The sequence below is a fragment of the Carettochelys insculpta genome, chromosome 8 (genome assembly GCF_033958435.1).
Source record: "Carettochelys insculpta isolate YL-2023 chromosome 8, ASM3395843v1, whole genome shotgun sequence".
Classification (NCBI taxonomy): domain Eukaryota; kingdom Metazoa; phylum Chordata; order Testudines; family Carettochelyidae; genus Carettochelys; species Carettochelys insculpta.
The window spans coordinates 27,712,218-27,718,994 of record NC_134144.1 but is presented as its reverse complement, the minus strand read 5'-3'; the positions used below and the strand labels follow the sequence as shown (position 1 = coordinate 27,718,994).

Below are 6,777 nucleotides of genomic sequence, written 5' to 3'. Positions count from 1 at the left end.
CCTTCTTCCAGGGCTGGGCTGTGGAGGCTGGCAGGGCCGACGTCCAGCCACCCGCTGCCTCCAGTTGCCAGGTCAACCCTGAGGGGATCCGGGACCGGGAGGCCCTGCGGGCCCATTTTGACCAGGCTGCGGGGTGAACGTTGGCAGGACCAGCTGCGGGTGAGCCACCCACTGCACCCCCCATCCTCCACAACACTCCCTACCCCCACACCCACACCACAGAGAACCCAAGAGCACACCCCCCCACACACTTCTGTGTGATAAATGGAATTTATTTTTAAACAAAACCATGCAACCTGTATTAATTATTAACAGAAGAAGGGGGGAACTATGTACGTGGGGGGGCAGGTACAAAACAGGGGTAGAACAAAAACTATTTACAAAGATGGGGGGAATAAGTCCAAAGGAGGGGGCCTTGGGGGGGGCAACGTCCTCGGCCATACACCCCCTATTGTCCTGCGCCTGGTGTGGGGGGGGTGCGACCCACGTCTTGGCCGGAGGCCCTGTCGAGGCTGGGTGGGGGCCGGGAGAACTGGCAGATAGGGCCCGGCGGAGTCCGGAGGCCCATGGTCCCCCTCGGTGGCAGGCCCCAGGATGGCGGATGGTGGAGGGACGGCAGGCAGAGTGGTGGGCAGAGCGGCGGGCAGAGTGGCGGGGGGGGCCAAGTGCCGCGTGATGTCCTGGAAAGTGCGCATGAAGGCCCCCCAGCCCTCCTGGCACCAGGCCAGCGCTCGCTCCTGGAGGTCAAGCTACCGCTCCTCCACCTGCAGGCGCCGCTCGGACACCTCCAGCTGACACCAGAGGGTGGTGAGCAGCTGGGGGGTCCGTGGACACCCGCAGATGGCTCTGCTGCTGTCGGGCTCGTCCTGGGGCTGGTCCATGCTCTGCCGAGGGGATGGCCTGGTGGGATGGCCCCAGTGGGCTGTCCGGGACCACTGACGCCGCGCCAGTGTTCTCCGGGTCCTCCGATGGTGCAGCTGCGGAACAGAGCGGGGAACAAGAGTGGAGACAGCCATTAGTCTGGGCCCTGACCCATGGCCCTTGTCCCCCCACCCTTCTGCTGCTGGTTCCCCATCTCTGTCCCCCGGAGATGCTGATGATGATGATGATGGGTGTCCAACCCCCCCCACCCCCCAGGGGACCCTAGGGATGGGGTATGGTGCTGTCCTGCTGGGGGGCAGGGCCTGATGGACTCTTCTGAGGGACATGCCACTGCTGTCCTCAGGGCCATGGTCATCTGGGTGTGTGAAGGGCCCTGGTCATGTCTCTTGTCCCCGCCCCTTAACCCCGGGGGTGTGCACCGGGGGGTACATACCTGACAATCTGCTCCCACGGTTGGGGGACACCCATCGGGTGGACGCCCTGCTGGAGCTGCGGGAGGGGAGGGCAATTTGGATCCCCCCGTCACTGGAGGACTCCTCCTCTTCCTCCTCCGGTGTCCCAGGGTGGGCTCCTGGGGGGGCCCCTGGGGTGCAGCCTGGCCTCTGGGGCGGATTCCGTCTCCAGGGCCTGCTGGGGCTCATCGCCCGAGGTGTCAAGGGTGGCTGGGGGGGAGGAGGCAAAAGGGGCAAGTGGAGGGGGGGGCCCCAGAGCAGCTGGCCGTGTCCCGGGCCCGGGCGTAAACCTGCCGCAGCTCCTTTACCTTACTCCTAACATGGTCAGGAGTGCGGGCAGGGTGACCCTGGGCAGCCAGGCCCTCGGCCAGCTGAGCAAACACATCCGCGTTCCGCCTCTTGCTCCCCATTACCTGGAGCACCTCCTCCTCGCCCCAAAGCCCCAGCAGGTCCCGGATCTCGGCCTCCGTCCAGGAGGGGCCCCATTGCTTCTTCCCCCGCTGGCTGGCAGGCTGGGAGCCCTGGATCCCCTTTGGGGGGGTGCCCTGTGGGCGCTTGGGGGGCTGGCTGGATGCCATGGGTGCTGAGTGGTGGGTTGGGGCTCTGGGAGGACATGCAGGCTGTGCACGTGGCTGTGCTGCCGCCTGCACGCACTCTCACCTGCCTGCACAGGAACTCAGGAGGTGGGGAGCTTTAAGGGGCTGCTGCACGCAGCGACCATAGAGCTCAGGGGCTGGAGAGAGCGTCTCTCAACCCCTCAGCTCATGGCCACCATGGAGGACCCCACTATTTCGATGTTGCGGGACGCGGATCGCCTACACTTACCCTACTTCGATGTTCAATGTCGAAGTAGGGTGCTATTCCCATCTCCTGATAAGGATAGAGACTTCGACGTCTCGCCGCCTTCCGTCGATTTCAATTTTGAAATAGTGCTCAGCACGTGTAGACGTGACGGACGCTATTTCGAAGTTGGCACGGCTATTTCAAAATAGCCGGCTAGTGTAGACGCGGCTGAAGGGGAAAAGAGTTGAAGAGAACTGGAACTATTTTAAAGAAGTCTTACTGAAGGCACAGGAACAAACAATCCCGCTGAGTAGTAAGAAATGCAAACATGATAGGCAACCAGTTTGGCTTAACAGGGAAATCGTTAGTCAGCTTAAATTCAAAAAGGATGCATACAAGAAATGGAAACGAGGACAGTTGACTAAGGAGGAGTATAAACATATGGCTGGAGAATGCCGGGCAGTAATTAGGAAAGCGAAAGCACAATTGGAACTACAGCTGGCAAGGGATGTGAAGAGTAACAAGAAGGATTTCTAAAGGCATGTTAACAAGAAAAAGAAATTTCCAGAGAAGGTGTGGGGCCATTACTGGATGAGGGAGGTAACCTAGTGACAGATGATGCAGGAAAACCTGAAGTACTCAATGTTTTTTTTGCCTCAGTCTTCACAGACAAAGTCAACTTCCACATGATGGTCCTAGATGATGCAGTATGGGAAGGTGGAGGGCAGCCATCTGTGGGGAAGGAACAAGTTCTGAGCTGTCTAGAAAAACTAGATGTGCACAAGTCCATGGGTCTGGATTTAATGCACCCCAGGGTACTGAGGGAATTGGCGGAGGTCATTGCTGAACCTTTGGCCATTATCCTTGAAGACTCTTGGAAATCGGGGGAGATACCGGATGACTGGAAGAAGGAAAACGTAGTGCCCATCTTTAAAAAAGGAAAGAAGGACAATCCAGGGAACTATAGACCCATCAGCCTTACCTCAATCCCTGGGAAAATAATGGAGGGAATCCTCAAGGAATCCATTTTGAAGCACTTGGAAGAGGGGAAAGTGATCAAAAGTAGCCAACATGGATTCACCAGGGGCAAGTCCTGCCTGACAAATCTGATTAGCTTCTATGATGAGGTAACAAGCTCTGTGGACATGAGGAAGTCAGTGGATGTGATATATCTTGACTTCAGCAAGACTTTTGATATAGTGTCCCACAACATTCTTGTCCATAAGTTAAGGACATATGGATTGGATCCTTGGACTGTAAGATGGATAGAAAGCTGGCTTGATGGTCAGGCCCAATGGGTAGTGGTCAATGGCTCAATATCTGGATGGCGGTCTGTTTCAAGCGGAGTGCCACAAGGCTCGGTTCTGGGGCCGGTGTTATTCAACATCTTTATTAATGACCTGGATGAGGGACTGGGTTGCACCCGCAGCAAATTTGCAGATGACACAAAATTAGGGAGAGACAGATATGTTGGAGGGTAGAGAGAGAATCCAGAGGGACCTGGATAAATTGGAGGACTGGGCCAAAAGAAATCTGATGTGGTTCAATAAGGAGAAGTGTAGAGTCCTGCACCTGGGGCGGAAGAATCCCAAACGTTGTTACAGGCTGGTGACCGACTGGCTCAGCAGCAGTATGATGGAAAGGGACCTAGGGGTTATGGTGGATGAAAGGCTGGATATGAGTAAACAGTGTGCCCTTGTAGCCAAGAAAGCTAACGGCATACTGGGGTGCATTAGGAGGAGCATTTCGAGAAGATCTAGGGAAGTAGTTACTCCTCTTTATTCGGCACTGGTGAGGCCACATCTGGAATACTGTGTCCAGTTTTGGGCCCCCCAGTATAAAAAGAATGTGGATTTGCTCAAGCACGTTCAGCGAAGGGCAACAAAAATGATTAAGGGTCTGGAGCACAAGACCTATGGGGATAGGCTGAGGGATTTGGGCTTGTTTAGGTTACACAAGAGAAGACTTAGAGGTGATTTAATAGCAGCCTTCTACTTCTTGAAGGGGAGCTCTAAACAGGAGGGTGAGAAATTGTTCTCCGTGGTGTCAGATGGCAGAACAAGGAGTAATGGTCAGAAGTTGAAGAGGGAGAGGTGTAGGTTATATATTAGGAAAAACTTCTTCACCAGGCGGGTGGTGAAGCATTGGAAATGTGTTGCCTACAGAGGTGGTGGATTCTCCATCCCTTGAGGTTTTTAGGTCCTGGCTGGGAAGACTTAGTTGATCCCGCTTGAAGCAGGGGTCTGGACAAGATGACCTCCCGAGGTCCCTTCCAGCCCTGTGATTCTGTGATGCTTATGTACCTCAGCGACCTGGACACAATTGTGGCTGGCTTTAATGCCCTCGGCTTCCTCAGTTGTTTTGGGGCAGGAGATGGGCCCCACATCCCCATCAGGGCTGCAGACTACAGCACAGCATGGTGCATAAAGTGGAAGGGCTGTTACTCCATTGTGCTGGAGGCCCTGGTGGACTGTTCCTGGACATGTATGTCAGGTGGCTGGGCTGGACCCACAATGCCGCGGTGTTCCAGAACTCTGGCCTACACCAGAGAATGAAGGTAGGCACATGTCACCCACCGGGAGCTAGCTGTTGGGGATGAGGACATGCATGGTAGGAGATGCAGCCTACCGACTCATGCTCTGGCTCATGAGGCCATACCCCAGGGACCTGTGTCTCATGCAGAAACAGTTCAACAGCTGCCACAATCAAGCATGCAACCAAGTTGAACGAACCTTCAAATGCCTGAAGGCACAGTTCCATTGCCTCCTGACAGAGCTAGATGTGGGGGAGAAGAATATCCCCTATGTTGTGGACATCTGCTGCACCCTCCACAATCTTGTGGAAAGGAAGCGGGAGGCCTTACTCCTCAGGTGGGGGGCAGATAGAGGTGCCTACAAGTAACCAGGCATGGCTCCAGCCGACCAGATGTACAGGGATGGGGTGCAAATCCAGAAGGCCCTATAGGAGAGCTTCACTCACATCCCCTAGTGGCCCCCATGGCACCTCCTATGGGGGTCTTGGGTCTGCAGCCCTACCCCAACCCCACCCCTACCTTCTCCCCTTCAGCCGCCTGACCCTTCCCCATTAAAGAGGAACACGGGGATGGTGAAAACATACCTTTATTTTTATTTTAGTAAAAGTTATGTCAAATAACCTTTTTTCCATAACAAACTATTTAAATATGTGCAGTGGCAGGTTGGGACAGAGGTAGGGGACATTAGTCCAGTGAGGGGGTGAAGGGCCGCAAGCCCATGGGGAAGTGGGATCCCAAGCAGTGCTGGCCACAGGATCTCCTCCCCCTGCAGGTTCAGGATCCCCACTGGGTCTGGCTGGGAGCACAGGGAGATATAGCACCCAGGGGACTAGGGTGGGGAAGCAGGGTGCTGGTCATGGCCATTGCCCACTGCAGGACCTCCAGTATCACCTGGGGCATGGGGCTGGGAGAGGGAGCAATAGTGGTGCGGGGAAGGGAGGTGGCGGGGCTGTGGGCATGGATGCCTGGCCTGCACTGGGCCACCAGATGGCCAGGATGAGGTCTATCCTTGCCCTCAACTGGTCCCAGGCAGACCCCAGCTCCTGTGACCATGCTGGTCTTCCCCCAGCTGCTGCTCCAGCTCATTTTGCTGCCTGAGAGCAGACACATATTCCCACAATGGCTTTATTGTCTTTGAGTGCTCTCTTAAGCAGCTCAGTTGCCCAGCAGCCCCACTGGTTCTTTAGCAGGCTTCCTGCTTCGGATGTACTTAGCAAAATGTTTTTTATTACTTACCAGTTTTTAGCTAGCTGTTATAGCATTATAGGTTGTAAAAGAGAAACTACTCCCAGCTGAGCAGAACACTGTAGGAAAGGAAAAATACAGGAATTCAGAAGTTTATTATTTTCAAAGGTCATACACAAAGGGCAAAAAAAATTAAAATGTAGCGAAGTAAAGAAGCTAGAAAGACTCCTTGTCTCTTCTGGAGACAGTGAGTAGAAAACTACTGCAACTTTACACTACATTTTTGTAAGAGAACAGCCAGCTGTCAGAAACTGATACAGACTCATCCAGTTAAGACAGAAATTAAGGAGAGACTGGATAATATATATACCAGTTCAGGTTATCTTGAATAATAGAAGGAAAAGACAAACCCATGAAGTATGCATCCTATAAAATGCTTTTCAAGAGGAAGCCTAAGCTTCTAGTTACCACTGAAAACACCAGGATGCAACAAGCCAATGGTGATCCAGACAATGCAACAGGTATGCACATTATGGAAGACCTCAGTAGTCAGGGTTCCAAAACAGAACGTTTTCAAAAGTTCCCCGGAGTTTTCTCAACCAAAACTGCATCAAGACATCAAGAAGCACACTGCTCCAGGTCTTTAACCCAGCTTTTTTCTATCTACTGGTTAATGTCCACTGCTTAAGTTGACTGTATTTCCCCAAGGGAAAATGGGACATAAGGGGCACTCACCTCCTCCCTAGCACAAAGACTGGTTGAGCTGTTCATCTAAGTCTATCTCCCATCTGACTCCCACACATGGGGCTAGGCCATAGACCTCTCCCAAGTTGCTCTCCCTGCCCAAAAGTGGCTTCACTACTTGTCCTCCATGCAAGGCTAGGGCTGGCATCCCTGCTGTCCCAGGCCCTTCCCCCTCTAAATGGAGCTGGAAGTACCACT

The 6,777-nt window shown here is 53.9% G+C and overlaps 1 long non-coding RNA gene across 1 annotated transcript; it reads right to left on the bottom strand.

Annotated features, from left to right (window-relative positions):
• Positions 1 to 459: 459 nt before the first annotated feature.
• Positions 460 to 6,219, bottom strand: LOC142017097 (uncharacterized). The gene is made up of 3 exons (XR_012646437.1): positions 5,887 to 6,219; positions 1,316 to 1,544; positions 460 to 977 (listed from the first exon to the last, which is right to left on the bottom strand). It is a non-coding gene; the product is annotated as an uncharacterized LOC142017097 (long non-coding RNA).
• Positions 6,220 to 6,777: the final 558 nt, after the last annotated feature.